Here is a 23,041-nt window from a genome sequence, read left to right as displayed (position 1 = left end):
ACGTCTTCTGGCTTCCCTGTTGCTGTGCTGACCAAGTTTAAGTAGGCATGTCACTGATGCTTGTCTCGTGCTCCCTTGTCAGTCAAAGCCACATTTGGAAGGAGCACAGAAAATCTCCCAGTCTGATGGAGCTCCACACAGTCTGGATGGACTCTCTAACTGTCTTGGAAACCATTGTGTAGTTGTGTGACAACTGAATGCTTTAAAAATGATTTTTATAATTGGTCACTGACATTTGTCTTGCAGCCTCTGGGCCTGTGTCTCTGCTGCAGCAGGAAGCACACTCATCCCATAGGAGTGGCCTGGTGCCAGGAGGATGAGTGTGGAGGGGGCGCTGAGAGGTCTCCCTGGCTCTGCTCCTCTCCCTTCTGACTGTGGCTTTCCCATGCCTCCCACCTGGGCACCCTGCTGCCTCCCAGTCAAGGCCAAGCTACAGCTTCCTCCACTGGCTGGAGGGAGGCAGAAATTAATCTGGAGAGGAAATCGTTCTGCATGAGTGGGCAAATAGAAAGAAACTGTCTCACTGACTGTGTTGCTTTAATCTTTTATTATGAGCTACCTGGAGTGCAGAGCTCTTTATCTGACCCACCATCAGAGCTGGCAGGAGCCCAGCAGGAGCTCTGTTAGCTTGAGCTGAAGGATTGACTGGCTTTTGCCAGCTGCCTCCCCCTTGGTGAATCTCCAAGTGAGCAGACATCCTGGTGGGTGCAGCTGGGGGCAGCCCTGCTTCTCCTCCCCACCTTTGAAGGCTCCCTGCACTCCAGGGCACATGGGTGGGAGCCATCCTGCAGGCCTTGGCCTCACCAGATCTTGAAGGCATGGGAAGAGGCCTGGGTGGCCTTTCTTAAAACACCCATCTTGTCCTTGGCTATAGCCACTTATTTATAGTGTGTGCCCAAGCTGTGCCCTTGGACCTCCACGTGTGGCTGGGTGAAGAATGACTCTCCACCTGAGAGGCTGACTGTGGGCACACTCAGCTTGCTGAGGAGACTGAGTTTTAGTCTAGAATAGAATGGGTGCATGAAAAGATTAAAATGATGTAACAGCAAATCAATTCCAGGTTAATGATCATAGCCAAATTCATGGTTTAAACCCTTATCTTGCAAGTAAATGTGAAAATTTGCATGTAGCAATTGGTTTGAAAGGGGGTCTTGAGCAGTCTAGTAGAAATTTTAAATTTGTTGCTGGTGAGAATTACGGATGAACGGAGCCTGATAAGACTGGTTGATTTAATGCACGTCTTGAGTCCGTTATGCATTGAAATGGGCTTTCAGTTTTCACAAACCTTTTTTTCCAGTTCAGTTTTTAAACTACTCTTGGATAACATGGGAAGTGTCTCAAGCCCTCTGCCCCATTCAACAGACAGTGCATGTAGCGATATAGACAAGAAAGCCACTGCCATTGTCAGTCTTTTTCTCAAACTATGATTAGTTGTTACTGCTGAGTAATTTGAATTTATTAATACAGTATTTATTTTTAATTATTATTAAGACAGTTATTCTGTGTCAATAGCCTCATGAGGCACTGTACATTCTGAGTGCCCTTTAGAATTTTCTGCTAAGATTTTTTTTTTCCCCAGAAGCAGGAATAATGCAAGCAATATTAACAGCCAGCCCTTTAGGCTAACTCTTGCCTCTCTTTATTCATGCAGTACCTGCCCAGTGCTGTTCAACATCCCATTGCAACATCTGGACACTGCCATCACACAAGTATTTGCTAATCACCAAATACAACAGTAAGCAATAGGGAAAAAAAAAACCCTACTGTGCTGGTATTTTTGAGGGTGACTAGCTGGTTTTGTTTCCTACTACTCCTGTAGTTCCACATTGGCTAACTTGCACTTCTACCAAAGGTGGTTTATTGCTCCCATGCTGATGTCTTCTAACTCTAGTTAATGTTGGTTCTGAAGATGGCTATAAATTCATTTTGAATGGGACAGCTCTAGGAGGCAAAAACCCCACATATAAATAGTGGTCCATAAATGGATGAAGATCTGGGACTGAACACCAACCATTATTTGTTTGCAGGTTTGTTTTTAATGTAATAAAAATCAGAACAGGATTGAGCCTCACACTTCTCAAAGGGAGGCAGGTTTCAGCACAGAGGAGTTTCGTGGGGTTCATGACCTGAGTAAACAAAATCTCTCAGATTAGTCCTAAACCCCACTGAGCTCCACTGGGGAGGGCTGGCAGTGCAGAGCTGGAGGGATGTGCAGTCCTGGTGTCTTACGCTGGCCAAGCCAGTGTGATTGGGCATATCAAATCAATACTTATGATGTTATCAATGCTTATAAATATCTAAAGGGTGGGCATTAAGAGGATGGGACCAGACTCTTCAAGTGGTGCCCAGCAACATGACAAGGGGGGCAACAGGCACAAAGTGGCACAGAGAAAGGTCTGTACTTAAACATAAGGAAAAAGGTCTGTACTTTGATGGTGGCAGAGCACTGGAACAGGCTGCCCAGAGAGGTTGTGGGGTTTCCTTCTCTGGAGGTATTCAAAACCCACCTGGGTGCGGTCCTGTGCAACCTGCTTTGGCAGAGGGGTTGGGCTAGATGATCTCCAGAGGTCCCTTCTAGCCCCTACCATTCTGTGATGCCGTGATCAAGGGTCTGACAGTGGATCCTCATGGCAGTGTGCTGAGTTGTGTGCTCACACGAGGGACCTCTGTGGCTGTGTCAGCTCTTGCACCAAGACACCAGGTGAGCAGCAGCCAGGGCTGTTGATTCACACAATACAAAGAGGATGTTCATGTGCTGGTGCAACTGATTTGGGACAGGCCTGTGCCCAAGCCCTGGGCTTGGGCCATGAGGCTCTTTTCCATCTTTCTTTGTAATGTTTTTATAGAAGAGAAGGACATGCTGGAATTGTCTTTCTTACAAAGAGGACTTACAAGAAACATTATGTGCTTTCAAACAAGGCATAAAATGTACTAGCTGATCAATTTTCTGTCCTCATTAAGTCTCTCAGAGGTGAGTTCAAGGGAAACAATAAAGATGAGAAGAGCTTGGAAATGAAGTCTTATTTACAACAACAACACAGATAACTCAAAAACGCTGAAAAAAAGTTGAAACTCAGTGGCTTGAGAGATGGAGGACAGATTCAGTTATGGTAATGTTGTGGAGCTGCACTACCACATGCATTATTTTCAGTTTACTATCAGATATTTAATGGATGTGGGTAGCCAGTGTTCAGTATCTCCTGTGTAATTCAGCGTAAGATGTAGTTCTGTTACAATGGAACAGAGATTGATAGAGCAAAAAATCACCCATCAGTGTTTGCATTTAATGACAGATACAGACTAATACTAGAAAGCTTATTCTAGTTCTTATTTCTAATAAGGGAAAGGGAAGAAAAATCAACAAACTCATACCTTGAATCTGGAATTACAGTGTAATAAAAAATATTATAATAGCAATCCACTTCAGGTAGTTAAATCTCTAGACTTCTAGAGCAGATTTGCATAAATGTGCAAGGTGAATAATTCTGACTTGTTCCTGGGTGAACACGTGAGATTGTTTCTGTGCTGTGCTCCTGGAAGTTGTGCAGGTTCACTGAGGAGCAACTTTCTAGTTTCTAGCATGTAGGCAGGTGTCTGCAGCCAGCAAGGTCCTGGCTTCTCATGTATCTCAGAGGTTCACATCTAGAGCTCTGAAACTTATTTTTCCTCCATACAGGTTGCCCTGATGGCAGGGCCCAGGGCATTGCTTGAGTTTTGAGTCTTGAATGGTGGTTAAGCTGCCTTGCTCCCTGTTGGAGGTGAGGCTCATTGTTTGGACTTGAGCTCATGGTGACATGGGCAGAAATAGCATTTCATGGACAGCTGTATATGGTCTCTGTGTCTTTCCCATTTACCTGACAGATGAAGCTATGCTGGTGAAGTTTAATGAATGAATCATGCATTATCCTGTGAGGTAGTCCATGTGAGAAAGAGAAGTACATAAATCTGCAAACTACATATAGAAGGGAAAGCACTTGGATAATTCTGCTGGTTTTCCAGAATTATGCACTATTTGCTGTTTTATTCTTTCCTAGTAATGTTAAATTTGAAGATACAACCTTTGTTAAAATATTTCTTTTTTTCCATCAGCAGTTTCTTATATTTGCTGGTGTTTCAGAAAATATGTAAGATAATGGTAATTGTTGAGGTTAGGGAAGAACAGTTTACTTTCTCCCAGTTTGTTGCTTGTTTTTTGATAGTCATACCATACATTTATTTCACTCTTCCTTCTTGCTTAGGATTTTCACAGAGCAAGAGGGGAACAGCTAAACATAGGAGGGGGGGAAAAAAAGAAAAAGGGATAAAAAATCCTTTATAATGTTTGCTGCTGGGGCAGAACAAAAGGGAGATTCAGTATAAAGAGCTACCTCACTAGGTAGCTACTCTCTGTTACACCAGCAGTGTAGTTTTAGTGAATTGTTTCCACCAGGATGTAGCTTTGATGTGAAGAGACTTCTCAAGTTCTGCATGGAGAGGGTGGCTGTCACGTGCCAGTCCTCAGGGCCTGGGGATGAGGATGCAAGGGCCATGCTGTACTTTCCACCTGGTCTGCTGACTGTGTGCAGACATTTGGAGATGCGCTTAGGTTGCACATGTCCATGGGATTGTCTCAACCATGAGAGGGGTGAGAACAAGCCCTGGCCACCTCCAGGACCCAGGAGAACATCTAAGAAGATGAATGGTCATCTTTGCTCATTTCCTCACTCTTTCTCAGTCTCTGGTCTCTCTACTCTTGACAGTGTGACCTCGAAATACAGGTTACAGGTTAGACCTACCCAGTGATGATTTTTTTTTTTTCCTTTGTAAGTCAACATCAGGAAGGTAAGGGGCAATTATATCAGTCCTTAGGCTCTACAGGCAGTGACAGGTTTATACCTTCCCTTGTCTTCCTCCTCTCAGGAGGCCTGTGGAGGGAGATCAGTGTCTGTATCAGGGAGGAGTGGCACTTCTTGTGAGAGAAGAGTGGTGGTTATGCAAGAGTGGGAAGGTAAATACCACCTTATGACGGGCTCCTTGCTGCATCTTCTTTATTCGGAGTTAGCGGTTTGGTCTGCGGGATGTTTTGGTGCAACTTGGAAGGTGCACACCAGAAGCCATTTGCATTGAGAAGACAATTAGGGGTTGATCACATTAATTTTTCCATATGCCTCATTGAAAAGACACACAGAATAACACTTACTGCTTTTATATAGGCTGCTTATGGTTACAGTATGTGCCTCAGTGTTGTTGGGGCTTGGGGACTACGTATCTTTAAACAGCAGTTAAAGTCAGAGGTAGCTGAACCTCTTTCACTTGTGGGTTCTGATTTGGGTCTCAATGGTCTTTGTCTTCTTGCCCAGTTTTATCCCCTGCAGCACAGCCCATCAAGGGTTGGTGTTGTGTGCTGTGTGCTCTGTCTCGGCCCTGAAGATGCCCACTTCCTCCTCCTATTTCAGGAGGTCATTAGTGCTGATGAGATTAGAGGTTTATAACTTTAGGTCCAAGTCATTATTCCTAATTTAATCGATGCATTTGAAAATGTTTCCTCTAATAAAACGGTAATGGCTTTACGTGATTTGTCGTGCTTATCAAAAACATGGCTTGGACATTTTCATGTTTAGAGGCACGGAGCTTCTGGAGAGGAGTATACATTAGTACATCATTGCTGGGCCAATTTCCTGCCTCTCCATCTCTCTCTCCAGTAAATCAGAGTAACCTAGTCAGTGTAATCACAGTGATGTACAGCCAGCATGGCACTGGAGTCAGGCTTTCACAAACAGCTTAAAATCCTAGGAGAGGCCCCTTGTGCGAGCAGAATTGCTTCTCTGCCGCCACCTTCATCACTCGGCTGTGTGCTTTGCCTCCATATGAAACAGACTATTAGCAGGCTTATGATGAAGGAGAAAATAACCATCTATAATGTAGAGGTTTGACTGGAGAAATGGCTTTTATGTTGCGAGGGGAATGAGATAAATAGCCCCTCACAGTGGGAACTGAATTATTAAGGCAAGGCGGGAGCAGCGGTGTTACAGCAGGGCTGGAGGTTTGCTCAGAGGCTTTAGAATAAAATGAATCCAAATGCTTTGTTTTCAGGAATGTTCATAGAATGTGTTAGGATCACTATTTAATTCCAATTCCCTCTATTTTTAAATAGTCTGCTGTACTCATTTGGGTTCAGGCAGGTGAGGAAGGTGCAGGGGATGTGGACTTACTGTGTGGCAGGTGGTTTTGCTCCCCGTGTGAACACGGTCCCTGTTTGAACACCCAGCCACTGCTGTTTCATGTGCTGCTCCCCCAGCTCAGCTTCTGCTGCAGTTGTGATGGAGGGGCCAGTGCCAGCAGAGGGGTGTAAGCTCACTGGCATTCCCTGCTTGGGCTTGGGGGTGTTGGTGCTCCTCTCTGCTGCCACTTGGGATATAAGTGACCTGACTCCTACTCTCTGCCTCCAGCCCTAAGCCACTCGCTGCTCCCCAGGCAAGCATCCAAAAGCAGCATGTGGGTGAAAACACCAGGAGAGGTTTTTGTCTGCCTTCTAGTAGCACGGTGGCTGGTGATACGGCAGCCTAGCTGGCAAATCCCAGCAGGCAGATGGTGGGTCTCACACTAAAAAGGAGGATGTGTAAACGACCCAAGATAGGTTTTAGCAGTCTTTTCCAAAGCCAGAAGTTTGTCACTCTGTGAGCTCCCAGTCTAAACATCTCTGTGAGATTTTCAAGTCTGAAGTCTACTAGTGATTTATTAAATAGTTTTGGCAACTGAAGCGGGTGCTGTGAATTGCTGTGTGCGTGGTGTCTTGGATGTCTCGGGCAGTTGCCATTTGGTGCAGGTCTCCCCAGCTGGCCAGCCCACCTCAGGTCTGCTGTGGACGAGAACTGACCCTGTTGTTCATGCACAAGATGCTTGGGTTTGTGGCCAGCCTGGGGCAGAGCCGTGGCCGGTGAAGTGCTGGTGTGTTGGGTGTTGCTGAGCTGCCTGGCCACCCCTACCAGGTCCTGACTGATCTGTTTTCATAGTGAGACTCAGTTAAGGAGAAGGGTATTTCCTGCAGAGCACAGATTGCCATGTGCAGATATGTAATGTAATTCAGCTCTGTGGAGCTTGAATGTCCTGCAGGAGCAGCAGTGCAGGAGCTGCCCGTTAGTCATGCTCGTTTTCTTTTTTCAGCCTTTTTAATATTGCAGAGAAATAATTTTCTGTTCCCAGCACCTGGCAGGTACGGTGGTGTTAGGTATCTCAAGAATGAGGAAAGGGTGATAAATGCAGTCACTGAGAACACAGAAACAAATTATCAGGAAATTAGGCTCAAGCCATTAGCAGCTTGGGCAGCATATCCTCATCAAATCAGTAGCAACCCTAAAGTAGCTCTAGGGATTAAACTGCCCTCCTTTTATCAACATAACAGTGAAACTCTCAGTAACATTTGCTGAGAAGTCAATGTGCTCCCTGGAGAATGGTTTCCTTTTTCAGGTGCTCTTTTAATGAGGAGGGGATGGAAAGCTGGACTGAGCAAGGTGTCAAAAGCTCTTCAGCTTGTCCACTTCTGAAGTGTGCTGCCCGTGCTTGAGAGCCACTTCTACATGGGCCTCAGTTTGTGACTTTTCCCTGGTGTTCATAATTTCTTCACCCCCTTTGTGTATCTATATTCTTTTTCCTTTTATTTTTAATTTGTCTTGCTCTCTATGACTTGTGCTCTAATTTTTGTTTGTTCCCACTCTGCTTAAGGGGGCCATTCACTGTAAGAGTACATTGCAATATCCAACATTTTATCATTTCTTTTATTTAATTTGTAGCCAGAAAATGAAGTTAAGCCATGGAATGGGCTTTAGTTGTGGAATCAGAGAAAGTGCCTCCGTAAATGAATTTCAGCACCAGCAGGACCTGGTTGTGTATGGTGATGGGCCCAGCCAAACTATGCATGAACTTCTTTCAGGCTGAAGCTAGTGGCCAGTTTGAGACAGATGGTCAAAGTTTCTAACTTCTTTGAACCAAACAGAAGAACCTCTGGAAACATCAGAAACAGAAGCTTTGGAGAAAAGAGCTGCAGGTCTCAAGTCATGCTGGTGATCCTGTGAACCTTGGACGTAGATTAAAGACTCTGTTGATTAAAATAGTTGTGAGTTAGCTGGTGGTAGCAGAGCCAATAGGGACCCTGGGGAATGCCCCTTGGAAGCTATTGGTAAATGAGCACTGGTGTGTCAGACCACGTTAGCTAATTGTTAGAAACATTTAGTGGTTGGAAGAAGTGGAGTTGGGCTTCATTAGAGTGTTGGCTCTGGAAAATGGGTATGGACTGTGTGGCTCTTCTGTTATCACCTCTCCTGGTGAAACTCACCAATGAGTATTTTTGGAGGTCTCAAAGTGGTGTTCAGCCACTGCGTTTGCATCCCACCCAAATGCAGGAGTGTGGAGAAGCTGAAGCAGATGAGCAAAGACTTGTTTTAAACCATTGCTCTTAGGTATTTTCACTCTCTTCTTTTATTATTTTTTTTTTTTAAATTTACATTAAGGACAAGATAAATGTGTTCAGCAGCATCTGTGCATCACTACTGACATTTTAATTTTCAGTTAAAAGATTTTAATTAAAATCTGACATAATTTGGTGTGAAAAATGAGAGCGAGTTGAAATTATACATGCAGGCTGAACCAATGTTAATTTATGTATTGGTTTCAAGAACAGCTCTGATTAACCCAAGCAGCAGCAGCGTATGCTGAAAGGGGATCTGATTGCTCCTTTTGTATAAGTTTGGCCATTATTTTACAAGGGTAGTTATAAGGAGGGAAGTTTTGTGGTTTTTTTTTTTCCCCAGTTTCTCTCTGCTGGAGTTTTTCCTCTCCCCTGCCTCTTTCCCCTTCTGGATGCTGTGTAATCGTCCCAGCTCTGGGCTTCAAGGAGGTGTTTGTGTGAGAGAAAATGTTTGCTCTTGAAATGGCTCAGGAGGTACCAAGGTTTTTATAATTTTACAGGTTGCTTTACTTGGAAAGGAGGTGGTGAAAGCTCTTCATGGCTCTGGCTTAGGAGCATGCCAGTGCATGGTGTGTGCCCGTGCCCATGTGCTCATCCCCATGTGTCCTGGCTCAAGCCACAGGGCTTAACACAGCTTTCTTCTCAATCACCTGCTATTCACAAATGCAGTATAAACATGTCCAGGATGTGTATTTAAAATACATTTGTTTGCCAAACATTGTCTGTCTCTCTGCACAGGCTTATATGGGAAAACAAGAAAAGATTTTCCAGGGCTTTTAGTCTCATTCTTCCGTGTAGTGCAAACACCTGGATCTTATAGACTTAAGAGACATTTTCTGTCTCTGAAAGTTCTGGTTAACAAGAGCACTCAAATACAAAAAGGAAAAACAATTACACTGAACCTTCTAAGGAAGAAACCAACATTTGTTATTATCCAAACTGAACCATGTATTACATCTTGCTTAATTGTTGGGGAAACTCATGGTCAAAGGGAGATGATTTAGGTTAAGAGGTTTCAAATTGATTTCCTCTACCTGCCCTCAGAGCATGTTTATGGTCAGAAGTGGAAAGGATTATCTTTCAGATCTGCAGTCTGGTTTTTCTGAAGATATCCCAAGCAGACTGGTTGAGAAAACGTGCAGGAATGGTGTGTAGGTGTCTCTTCTGCACTTGCAAAGAAATGCCTTATTTTACTAAGGCAACAGTTTGACTTATTTTTGCTGCGTGCTGATATATTCCTACCATGAAGATGTGATTCACAAAGCATGTAGGTTTGATACAGAGTTAGAGCAATCTCTGAAAACAGAGGGGTGGTTTTGTGGCTCAGTATAACAGTGTGTCGGCAGCGTTCACAGCTCCTCTGCCCTCTGCTTCCTGCACGACTGTGGGTGAGTGTCTGAGATCAGCAAAGCACTAAAATATCTCTTTTAAGTTTCACTGAATACAGTAGATCTGTGTTTAAACATCTAATTGACTCAGCAAGAGCTGAGGATCAGCTCATGCTTCATGCAAAGCAAAGTAACTTGAACTTCTGCTCAAGTGGATGTTACTCTGGAGTCGATTTGTGGCTTCAGTGGTTGGTAATTAAGCACCTCTATATACAGTGATGTGTTACATTGAGCTTTTCGGAAGTGGAATGCAAGGAAAATCTATTTCATACCCAGTCGTGTATGTTCTCCTACCTGAATTTCAGAATTTGGTTTCAGGACTTGTGTTTTTAGGCAGCAGAGAAAGAGAAAACTCACCGAGTTTATCATGAAGGTATTCAGAATGAGTGTGTCACCAAAAATGAGCTGTAGGATAACAGATCAGCTCAGCTAATACTCAAAAAATGTTCTGCCCTTCAGTTCTTCACAGGTTTCGTTACTTCCCTTCTAATCTCTCCTGATAGCCATGCTGACTCTGAAATCAAAGGATGTATTTAGACCCCTTCCATGTTGGTGTGGTGGTGCACAGCGCTTGCTGAATGACCACCTAGACCAGAGTTTGCAACAAATGGTTGCAGGGTGAAGCATTCATTTTTCATGAAGGCAGTAATACCACAGCAGTGTGATTTGATCAATAGAGAATATTCAGCAATTACAGAGTATCTGACGTGCCTCAATTTAGCTGGTAGCTGAAGAACTCATTGACAGGTAATTTAATGAGCTTTGGAAAATGAGTTAGAAAAGTATTGTTTTCTAAAGTACATAGTTAAAAAATGTTTGCCACTTTATGGCATACAAAGACCTGATTATTTTTCTTTTCTCAGTTAATAACAATCCCAACTGAAAACGTCATCTGGAATAAAAACTTTAATTCATTTTGTTCATGTATAGGTAGAAAGAGGAAAATATTTTCCCCAAGCTTCAATATTGATTCAGAATTGGAAAACAGCAGAAACAAGACCCACTGAAATTAATGAGCTATGAAGCATACTGTCTGTGGTAGTTCTAATAGATTTTATTTTGTTTTAATCTACCTGTACACTATCTGGTGCTACAACAGTGCTTTGTACTGTTCTCTTAACTCCAAATATACCTTAAAAGAATGTACTCAGAAAATGGGGTGTAATTAAGAATGAGATTTCCATGAACCATGGAATCCATTGCACCTATAGATTCTGCTTTCATTACATCCAGGTAATTAAAGAAATATTGTTTCTGTGAACTAAAAGAATTTAATCTGATTCAAATCATTAATAGCATTAGGACATTCAGATTTTACTGCTGTCCCCCTTGCTGAACTGCAGAAGTGTAGTATGTGCATACTGTTCAGTACATACAAAGACATTGTGCACACAGTTTTCTAGGTTTTCTGTATTTATAGTTTAAGAAGAACAGTGATAGTGTTAGAAAAGGCACCAAAAAACAGTATCTGCTGTATGCAATAAATAGAGCTGTTGTGCAATTACATAAGGTAGTTCAGATGAGACAGTCACTATGCTCTGTGTGTGAGAGAGGAGACTTAATTAAGACAGACAAATTCTCCTGGGTACAACAAAGCAGTCCTCTGGATACAGTCCTGATTATGCTGTAGTTCTTTTAAATGCATTAGCAAAGTCTTCATTATTATAATTAAACAGATATAAAATATGTCTGCCCTTCATTGCATAAAACTTTGCTTTAGGGTTAAGATTGGAAATTTCATGAAGAGCTTTGAAATTGAAAGCTGCCAGGCAAAGCAAATGAGTTCTGTAATTTTCTTCAAACTATATAATTTTTTAATTATTGTTTTTTTAGTCTTCCATTAAAAGACAGGCACATGAAAAAAAAATTGCTAAGTGGCCTATTTACAGCAGTATGGTTTTCCTGTGGCCACCAGTTTAGAAACCAAACCAAACCAACAATGCCATCTGCAAAAATGGAGCTCAAAAGTTGGCTTGTCCCAAGAATGCTGGATTTGGAGCAGCCCAACCTGAGAAGGAGCGAGTGTCCCCTGCTCCCCTGGGCGAGGGGCACTCACTGCTGCCAGCTCCCTGCCAGAGCATTCTCCTTGCCTGCCTCTGCTCTCTTTTTCCAAGACTTAGCCAATCCTGCAGCTAAATTCTTTCACCCTTTATTTGCCTTGGAGCAAGATGTAGAGGAGTGTTCATTGCTCCTACGCCCAGCTAAGGGAACTGATGAAAAATAACAAGAAAGAAGAGGGAGCTAATTCTTTTAGAGCAAGGAAAAGCCTTTTCCTTAAAATTTATCTTTTCTCCATATCTGCTTATGCGAAAACCACACCAACAAACTTAGAATGTGTGTCTCCTTGGTGGGAAGGCTTAGCTCTAAAAGCCTTGAAAAGCCAGAGCAGTGGTGTTTAACAAGGACTTGAGGAGATGTTGGGTGAACCAGAGTGCAGGTACACCTATGCTGAATGGAATATTAACAAATGAACAGTGTGAGTTTGGGACTAAATAGGTGTGTAAGCATTCACAAGACTCAGGCTTAAAATGAGCAACTGCTAAATCATATAGTTGTTGCAAATCATGATCTATTTTAAAGGGCCTGTTGAGTGGACTGTTGAATTCTGAGCTGGTTCTTGCCCATGGAGAGAAAAGTGGTTGCTGGTGGTTAATGACATCTTCCTGTGAATACCTTTCCTTCAGGTTTTTTGTGCTTCTTGTAAATACTTCCATCTTTCTTGTGACTGTGAAAAGCATTAGGTTTCCTTGGCAGGCATGGCTTGTGCTGAATTCTCTGCAGCATCATGTCACTCACTTTTTCCTGGCTTTTGAACTGTATGCCACACTCTTGCCACCGTTTGTGCACACTCACAAAATTCAACATTGCCAGTGTTTAACAGATGTCTTCTTGAACTGCTTTGGGGAGAGTGCCTCTTGGTGTTAATGACAACTGTGCAAGGTGATCAGGGAAGCTGATGATTTAGCAACAAGGTCTGTGACTTCCCATCCTGAAGAAGGCAGGTACAAGACTTGGACCTTTCGAGCCAAAAGACTTCCCAAAGCCACCAACCCAGATGCTCCCATCCCTGCTGCCCAGATGCCCCCTTTTCTGCCATGTCTATCCCCCCAGGCAAGGGGAAGGATGGAGACCTTGGAGGAGGCTGCCTCGTCTCTGAGGCTTGTTCTTTAGAAATACGTTTGAGGCTTCAGGAAATTATGAGTCCCAATCCAGAGCAGGTACTATTTCCTAAGGGGTCTTCCTGGGGTCACGAGCAGAACTAAAAGCCAGGAGGTTCCCTTTTCTGGTTGCAAACCTAACATTTCAGTTCTTGCTCAACATACTCTAAAATGTTGCAAGTGTACAAAACTACTAGAGGTTTGAGGAGTTATTTTCTCCTCAGAAAGTACTCTTAGATTTCAGTTACAGTATAATTGTACTGAGGTTAGATTTATTTATTTATTTATTTATTTAATATCTCTGTTGCCACTAATTCACAATGTTTAAATATTAGCTGGGTGGAAGCAATTACCCCAGGTTGGTGATATATTTAAACCATAAAAATGCATGCACTATGTGAAACCTGAGGCACTGTAATATTCAGGCATGCAGCTAATTTACTTGTGAGAAAAGGGTATTATAATTGTTCAGCAAAACATATGACCAGAATAAAATTGCATTACAATTGCAGTCCTGTATTTTTAAAACAAAACAAAACAAATGAGCAATTTTTCTCTCCCTAAGCCTAGAGCTCCAGGAGGTAGGAGGGCTCTGCCTTTGAAGGTGGATAGTTTTGAAGAAACGTGATAAAAGTTGTAGCACATTAGCATAATAAATCAGTTATTCTGGAAACAAATGGCATGTTTATGATGCAGCAGTTTGCTGTGGAGACCAATCAGAGCACTTGGAACCTGCATCATTGACTCCTGATTTTGATGAGTAATGCAAACATTCAGTGTCTGCACTGGTAAAAATTTTGAATACACCCACTTATTAAATTCACAAAATATGATTTAATGAGGCTACCACAGCTGTCTCTTGAGTACTTATTTCCTTTGTCTTAATGGAGAAATCTGTGTTTCGCTTTTAAGGCAGATATTTAATTTGTTATGCTGTTGCTAAGTAGGCTGCTGAAATCATTGTTTCACTTGCATGGGGGTTTTTGCCCTGTCAACCCTGTTATCAGTGTAGCCACGAGTTTCGTGGCTTGATGAGGGCTGCTCATGTATCAGGAGGTGTAATTTATACCCACAACCTAGGGCTGCAACCTGAAGATGTTGAGGGGGAATATATTGTGTGCACTGTGTGTGTAGCTGCAAAGCAAAAACGATGTAGATGGGAGTAAAATACTTCAAAAAATTTTTAGTATGTGTATATATCTGGCCAGTGCAGGTCCACGGGCGTGCCACGTGCACGGGGAGGTGGCCCACCCACCAACCCCCCCCCACTGGGGGAGCTGGGAGTGCTGGGGCTGCTGCAGGGTTGTGGGTCCTGTGGAGGTGGTGCCTGTACCCCTGCGGGGAGCCTGCACACCAGCTGTACAGACTCCTACACCTCAAGGATGCTCTCCTGAATTGCTGAACAATGCTTTTACAGGAGCTAATGCATTTGTTGGATATGCTGAAGCTTCTTTTTCTCTCTCATGGAAAGCTGGGGCCTTTAGACAGCATGTGCAAGGCAAAATTTCACCCCCAAGTGCATTACAGACCAGCTAAAACAATGCTGTGATTTTGCCCACATAGTTCATATTTGGCTTTATATATTTTATCACAGCCTATTTAATAATTCAGTTATGAATGGCAATCAAAATTAAAATTCCTACTAAACTGGTTTTGTTACTTTATTGATATTTTTTTTTAACCTCATTGCTAAATTTAAGGATTTGGGTTGATCTGAATCAGCATAAATGTGATTAATGAAGAAATAATTTAAGATGATTAAAAAGAGCTTAAAATAATGTGATTAGACTATGGAGATTTGCGTGGTTTATTGGATTACACATTTTATTCCTGGAGGATTGCTGTAAGATTTGGAATGAAATTAAATTGGTCATCCTCTTCTGGGCCCCCGGTGCCTGAAGTCTCCAGTGCCATGATAATAGAACAGAAGGCATAGTCACGTTCAGTGGTTTTCACTGGGAAAATATGGGATTGAATTTTTAAGCTAATACCTAAATAATCATGCCAAGAAGATACCATGAAAATTTGATCTGCTCTCCATTATATAGAGCATATATAAAATCACGTTTGATCTCGTGGGACACCCTTATGGAAGGAGTCAGGTGCTGATGGATGCATTTTTAGTGGTGGAGACTCTCCTGCCATCCTTGGGAGGTTGTGACCATCAGCAGCTGTCCTCACTGTGGGTTGTTGTTAGTATGGTTGGGGGCAGGGGTTTGTTGGTGTGTGGGGATTTTTTTGGGGTTGGACCCCCCTCTTCCACCCCCCCCCCCTTTTTTTTTTAAAGTCTTAGCTTTATTTTGAATGTGTCAACTTCCAGATATTGAAAAGATGTGTCACTTTACAGTACTGATGTTAATATAATCACCTATAATCTGTGACAATGTCAGTCTGTATCTCAAGTTTCTATGGGATCCATCAGGATACATAATCTGAAAGACTTCATAAAATACATTTGTTCACTGTGGAATTCAACTGCTGTTGTTGTGCCCAGATATGCCTTTATTAGGGCATAAGAAGTGTCCTTTGAAGTTATTCCTTGAATTAATTTAGGCTTCAGCAATTGCTCATGACCAGACAATGTGTGTGTTGAACTAAAAGAGTCTGGAATCTCTTACTCAAATGTGTTGTCCAAAATATTCCTGATTCTTGTGGCTCTTGTGAACTTTCTTCAGTTTTCAAGGTGATTTCTAAACAGAGTATTGCACGATGGACAAAAACAAAGGTATGAGAAGTTTTCTATCCTGAGTAGACGTTCTGTTTATACAACCAAATATACCATTGTGATCTTTTTGTTACGTTCTGTGTTGATAGTCTGTGATGACAAAACTAAGTTCTTGTTGTTTTGTTTTGTTTTGTTTTTTTTTCAAAATTATTGTTTACTGCTCCAAAGTCCTGTAAATAAGGCCTGCCTGTTGTGTTTCTAGATTTATGACCTCATATGTTGGTCCTTATGGGGACATGCTTTGAGGGTTTTTTTTGATGCAATGCTTGTCAAGCCATCTTTTGACTTCTGACCACTGACCCAGATTCTTTGTTACTCATCACTGTTCAAATCTTCCATTTATATCATCTCCAGACTCCATGTATATAGAGTTGATGCTTTCTTCCAGGTTACTCTAAAAATAGCATTCTTAGCATTGGGCTAAGAATGGGTCCCTGCAGGATCCCATTTGAAGCATATCTGCATGATGAGCATTTCACATTTACTGTTGCATTTGAGACATATCATTTATCTTGTGTGTGATCTGTTTAATGTCTTCCGAGTTTATTTTCGTTGCTATATCTTCTCAATCAAAATGTCATTCAGCACAAAGTCAAATGCATTGCAGAAACCATAATGTATTATGGCCTAAGTATATTGCAATGACTTCATTATGTGTATCAGACAAACTTGAAGTCTCATAAAAGAAGAGCTATCAGGTTGGTCTGACAAGCTCTGTTTCCATAATGCTGGAAATAGTTAAAGCAAACCATCTTTTTATTATTTCTTAATCAAATCTTTTTTCAGCTTTTCCATTATTTTGACAATGAAAAATACCCACTCACAGATATGCTGCAAATTCATCATTCAGAGGTGTACCACTGGGGCAAGTTTCTTCTTAGAAACAAACTTTTTTCTCCAAAAAAGGAATGCAGAGAAGGTCTTGCTCTGATTTAATATATCTGAATAATTTCTTCAAGATACTTAAAGTGTACTTTTTTTGAAGAGATGTAGAAATAAATAAAACCATTGTGTATGTAATAAATAAAACCATTAAAAGCCTGTAGGAAGGTGTGTGCATGTTTGTATTTTTGCATCACGGGATGTGTCATGTGATGCTTTTCTCCCAGCTGCTCACGTGATGTGGGAATAAGAAGCTCATTTTCCCTAGTCTCAAAAGCTTCAAGCCCAGTAGGTTCTATCTAGTTTGAATGCTGAGTCCTGGGAGTCACTGGGCTTAGAGCCATGGCTTATTTTGCATAGACAGTGCTGTTTCCCAGCTCCTGACCTTAGATCTTCTTCAGTTTTTTCTACTGCAGGCTCAGACTGGTTACATGCCCTGTGTGTTTCTAATGCCTTTGCTCTGTGTCTGTATGAAGAGTGGTTGGAGCACAGCTTCCCATCTGTCCTTTCTGTGGGGGGTCTGGACATCTTCTCCAGATGTAGCGCCTTCTACTGTGAACCAAATGTTGGTCAGTACAAAGCCTCATCACTGCAGTCACCTCTGTAAACCTGAAATCGATGCAGAAGTTTTAAGTAGGTATAAATGAGGGAAGTTCACGTTGCCTGAACTCCATCAGTTACTCTTGGTGCTGGCTTGTCTCCAGATGGGATCTGAGGCACACCTTTGATCTGTTACATGTAAGTAACTTACAGCCTTCCAACCTGAGAGACTGTTTTTCTGTGCTACCTAGCAAGAGTGATGAGCAGCTCAAATACTCAAAATGGGTACTTAATAAATATGGTTACTCCCCTCTCCTCCCTGGTCTTAAATGCCACTGTATGTTGGGTGCCGGTAGAGGCTGCCCAGTACAGCTTCCTTGTCTGTAGATGGGGACAGGTAGGGGCTGTGGTCCACTTTGGGTGGAGGGAGAAGCTTTGTAAGGCAGGTCTGTGGTTGCTGTAGGGTTAATTGCTTTAAATAGGAACCCCTTTTGCCTCAGAGACATTCAAAGGAGAATCTATAGAAGAACAAGTGTTTGTGAGATGGAGCTCTTCGGGGAGTGCTGCAGCCGAGGTCCCATTTTCCCAGGATTTGCTGCCACTGCTCCTGCTTTTAAAATCTTTCTCAGGTTTCTATTCCCTTTGAGCGTGGGGATAAATTCCGTCCATGTCCAGGGTGCCCTTTGGAGAGTCACAAGCATTGCAGCCTGCGAGCAGCCCAGGTGCTTGGAAATAACCGAGCTGGGGAGTGGCAGTGGTTGCAGACAGTCTGTCTGGTGGCCTGTGTCAGTCCCGTTCAAACCAAAGCCTCCTCCCAGCTGAAAGTACATCTGGCACTTGGGTCAGTAAGTGAAGGTCTTGTTCCACAAGGAGAATGAAGAGGATTCATGAAAAAAAATCTTCTGCCTCGTGTGGGGTCTTCTGTGGGGTTGTACAGAGGCATGGTGGGTATATACTGAGGTGTCATGCAGGAGTTTATCTCTACCTGCAGATACTGCTTCATACACAAAGGAGGGGGGTACTTGCACCTCTGTTTGAGGCATGTCCTTGTGGAAACCAGTTGAATAATGAAGTGTAAAGAGAAAACTTCAAGGCCAGTGATGGCAGAAGGAGCTGTGAGGTGGTAGCCTTATTAGAGGCTTTCTTGTTCTTGTGCTCTTGGTAGCGTCTTGACTTTGGCTTCATGGCCCTAATTATAAAGCCAGGCAAAAGTAGTAACTTCAGTGTGTACAGTGCCAGAAAACAAACCCTTCTTGCCATTGCATGGTTTCTATTTCCAAAAAGTGTTTCCAGATGAAGTCTTTATGTGCTGCTGCTTTATTTTTGTTTGTTTTGCTCTTATTTGTCGTTTAAACAGCAAAGGTAAATTTTCTTCAAGGTAAAATTGAATAAATTTTGCAATGCTAATGAGTTAAAAAAGGAAATAAAGAAAGCAAACACACAACAAAGCATTCCTTCAGTAGCAAATACTTTTGATTCAGATGTATTTTTCTCAGAGATCTCCTTCAGACATGCTTCTCTATCATCTTCTCCAGCCTTACATTCCAGTATTTGAAAGGGATTTTTAGTAATGGAGGGAAAAAGGAAAGCACACAAGGCTTTACAGTCTTGTCTCCTGTTGAACTTCTGCAGTGGGGACTGTTCAGTATCCCAGAATAGTTAAGCTGTTGTCTTCCCTCTGATTTTCTGCCCTCGGGGTGCCCATTTTGCAGGGTGACATTTCCTCCCCTTTTGATGAGAAGCTGACTGTGAAGTCATTCTTATGGTTCTTGGTGACAGTCCACTGCCCATACCAGGTGTTTGGGTTTTTTCTCCACCTGGGGAGTTGAGAAAAGCCCACTGTAAATGTTGGTATTACTGTTCCCCATGGCACTTTTTGTTCTTCTGTGTCTGAGATCCCTTAGCCATTGCATTCTCATGAACGATGATAGTGCTTAGGCTTCTGCATGGAGCTCCAGCTCAGGTTAAACTGCTAGTTAGTGACAACTAGCTGGATTTGCACACATCCTAGCATGACTATTTTGGTATTTGGAAAATTGCTGGACTCTGTGTTCTCATGCATCTGTCCATATCGTATTTTTGGTCTGCTTTAAATTTTCTCTTTATTCCATTACGTGTGTATCTCAGGTTTTAGGAGTGTTAAACTGGGATTCCAATCTTTATTCCACATGTGCTCAGATCCCTGAATTAGCAGGAATTTTGCCTGGAAGAGGCCACCGAGGCTGATCCCACAGCATTAACATCTGCTCTCTCCATCTGTTGAGCTGTGTGGTTGGCCTGAGCGCAAGGGGCAGCGTCGGGCGGCCGCCCCGCCGGCCAGGAGCCTGGCTGGTCTGCAGTCCCCGGGCACAGGTAGCTGCCTGGTGCCACGTGCTGTCAGCGTGGGTGAATTTTGAGTAGGTAACCTTTCCGTTGTTGTCCTGTGGGTCGTCACCATGGATATCTGATACTTCCCTCCTGCAGGCCTTGCCAAGGAAGATTAGGGGGAGTTGACTCTGATAACTTGTGATAGCGAGTCTCTAAGGGGAACGGATAAAATCTGCAAAATGGGCAGTGCTAGGATGCTCTCTGATGGCTGAGATTCACAGAAGAAACCTTTGTGTCCTAGTAATGAATACGAGCTTCCAAGGGTCATTGCTACCTGTAGTAATTATGTACTGGTCCTGTGGGCTCAAGCACTGGGTTGCATCTCTGATCAGCTGGCCTAAGCCTCACATGTGAGATGTGGTTGCAGCCCTGACCCCAACATTGGCTTTTTCTCTTCAATAGTTTATATAAATGTTCCCTGCTCTGACTGACTTAATTAAACACAAATTACACCAGCATTTGTCAGCCTACTAGATAGTGCTTTGAGTGCTACTAGTGACTCACTGACTTCTTTATTTAATGTTTAAGATGACATTTTCCCACCACAAGTACTGTAAAGCTTTAAAATTGTGGGGGACTGGAATTCTGTCTGTGTATGGCTGAAATTCCTAGAAGCATCCCAAAAAACCTCACCCTGTAAATTGAATTAGTTTCTCCTGGGAGGAAATTAATCAGGTAATCAGTTGGCCAATTAAGTGGGATCATCTGGAGTTTCCAGAGCAGATAGATTTTAGGATGCATTTTTTATTACAGTCAATCTGTGAGGCCAGACTGCCTGTTTCTGATTTCTCGGTGCTAGGTTCATAGGAAATAGCAGAGATCAGAATAAAACTTCTCTTTCAGCAGTGGTGATACTTAACTGGTGGAAATGTGAATTGTTTTTTGGGGAAATGGTACTTAACCACGCTTCACAAGTTTAGCTCTCAGCATTATTACTGAGTTTCACATCCTTTCCCAGAAGCCCTACAGCTCCTTGAGGGTTTTTGGTATCTTTGTGTAAATGGTGCTTTTTGCCCTTCTCATCTTCCAGAATCCTGGAGGGCTGTTGATGCTTTAGAGGCGATTTCAGACAAATCATAATTCATGACCTTGGCTTCCATGTGCAGGGTTGCTGTACAGCTCTTATTACTGTCCTGTTTCTCAACTTCAGCTCAACAGTTTATGTCCTATAGTTTGACAAAGGGGGTGGGATGAGGTGGAGAGCATGTTTATTCATATTTTTTTAATCCCACGTATTTATTTCTGTTAGCTCTTTGATTTAAACAGCAGAAGATTGAGCAGTCAAAGGTCAGGGTGGATGGGGTGGAGTTTTCCCACAACTGCTGATGGTTTGCTGATCCCACTGTTTACACATCCAGTCCCTCTGACGAGGATGATGTGTTCAACAGGAGAGCTTCTCCTATTTTGGGAGCGTGCTTAGGCTGCAGCTCTGAATCCCTCCTTTTGAAACGTTTGGAAAATGTTAGGATGCTGTCAGGCCAGCACTCGGGTACATCTCCTTGGGGTTAACTGATTTCAGAGCAGCTGTGTGTATGCTGAAAGCTGAGCACGTGTTGAAGTGGTCTCATGGTGGACATCTGGAGGTATTTGTGCATAATGAATATTATGGAGGCTCAGGAGCAGGAGATGGAGTCAGCCAGTCAGGGCATTGGTAGAGGGTGTCCAACAAACTGAACTAAACCATAGTTGGAGTCACTTTGAAAGAAGAGTCTTGCCTTGGAAAGCACAAGGTTTCCTACATAAGTAGGGATTTTCTTTTTTCACATGTACGTTGCACACAAACTGGTTGTGTTTGTTTCCAGTATGGACCTGGGTTATCTCTGGTAGAGAAGCTTTTAGGGTGAAAAATCTCCAAGTTAATTGCTTGTTTTCACGCCGATGTAGATTTCTTTTTTTTTTTTTTGGCAAATGACATCCTTTCCTTTCATTGCCACAATAATTTCAGTGTCACCAGTACAAGTGACTGAGGATAAAAGGCAGTCCTAGGCCAGTTACTGGGTGGTAAGATCAATTTTGATGCACTTAGCATCTTGGAGAAGGATAGACTTTTCACCTCCAAGATTCAGCAGTATGAGATCATTGTGCTTTCTGATTGCTTTGGTTAATGAAGGGGAACAAGTGCTCTTGTGTGGGTGAATACTGTAGAGAGTTTTTCTGATTATTTGCAGTGTGAATGTTTTTGGCAGGTAACAGAAAAGATCAGGTTTGCTATTTATTCACATAAGACGTTGGCTTTTAGTTTGCCAGGTGGCTGTACTTGTTCCTCTTCTTAGCATCCAATGAAAGGTAAAATGGAGCAAAAAGTAAAACAGGGAGTCCAAGTGTATGTAAATCATCTTCTCCAGGCTCTGATGTGAGTGGACCCCAGTGAAGGGAGGACAATTCTTAAAGAAAACACTCCTCTGCTCCCCAGGGTGATCCCTTGGACCTGGAGATGTGTGGCCTGGCTAAACTGGGGTGTCAGGATCTAGAGATGCTCCTTCAAGCAGTGTAAACATGCTAGAACAAAGGGGAGTGCCTGGCTTGTCAGGCTGAGAAGACAGCTTATGAGCTTACAGAAACACATTTTGCAACACTAGATCTAGAAAGTTCCTGATAATTATGAATGAAAATTGTCACATGAAATCTAAATTAGCAGCTCTCACTTTGAAAGACTGAGTATGTTCCTGTTCTGTAAAGACCAAGAGGGGAATAGTTGATGCAGTGATAACTTTGATTAGCTATTGCAGTTTTGCAGGGTTTGTGTATATTCTACAGAAGATTGGGGAGATTGTTAGTGTCTGTTAAAATAGCATTGTCAATGATACTCAAATCTTGTTAATTTTAGGCATTTATTCCATCAGTTAGACTTGAATTCTGTTCAATTGATTAAAAGATATGGAGAAGTCCTACTTGGAAATGAAGAACTGCTGTTGTGCAATTCTGATGTTCCTTACATATCACCAAGTATGAAACAGAAGTATCCATCAAAACTAAAAGCAGGGAAGGAGGACACAGAAGGTAATCTAGTTCCCTCCAGAGAGGTTAAGACTGAATGCTAAAAGGAAATTTTTGTTGAACCTTCACAGGGCCAATTAGTTTTTTTCCCACCATCGTACCTAAAAAATAGCTCATTAATTCTGTGGCTTATTTTCAGCACAAAGCACAGGTAACTTGCACCTAAAAATAACTGGCTTTTATTTTCTGCAGAAGAAAATTAGCCACATAACAGTTCCTGCCTCTGTAGCAAAGACAAAGTGCAGACCTGCAGCTAAGTCAGTGATGCTGCTCTGATGAGCTTCCCAGATCTGGCCCTGAGGAACCACTCTGTGTCAAGGAGTGAATCGCTGCAGATTCAAAGGCTGTTAATATGTTTTCCTGTATGAGGAAAAAAATAATCTTAATTAGCCATCAGTCTTAAGTCTAAATATTGCTCCTAAACCTGAAGAAACAGAAAAGGCTCTTCTAGAACCCACAAGGTAATCTGCTGTATTCGTTTGTATTCATTAACAGCTATTGCTTGAAGACTTTCATGGCCATAGCTGTGCATTAAAATGCA

This window comes from Merops nubicus, unplaced genomic scaffold (assembly GCF_000691845.1).
Source record: "Merops nubicus isolate BGI_N331 unplaced genomic scaffold, ASM69184v1 scaffold9312, whole genome shotgun sequence".
Lineage (NCBI taxonomy): Eukaryota > Metazoa > Chordata > Aves > Coraciiformes > Meropidae > Merops > Merops nubicus.
The sequence above is the reverse complement of the archived record's forward strand: the minus strand, read 5'-3'. Positions refer to the sequence as shown.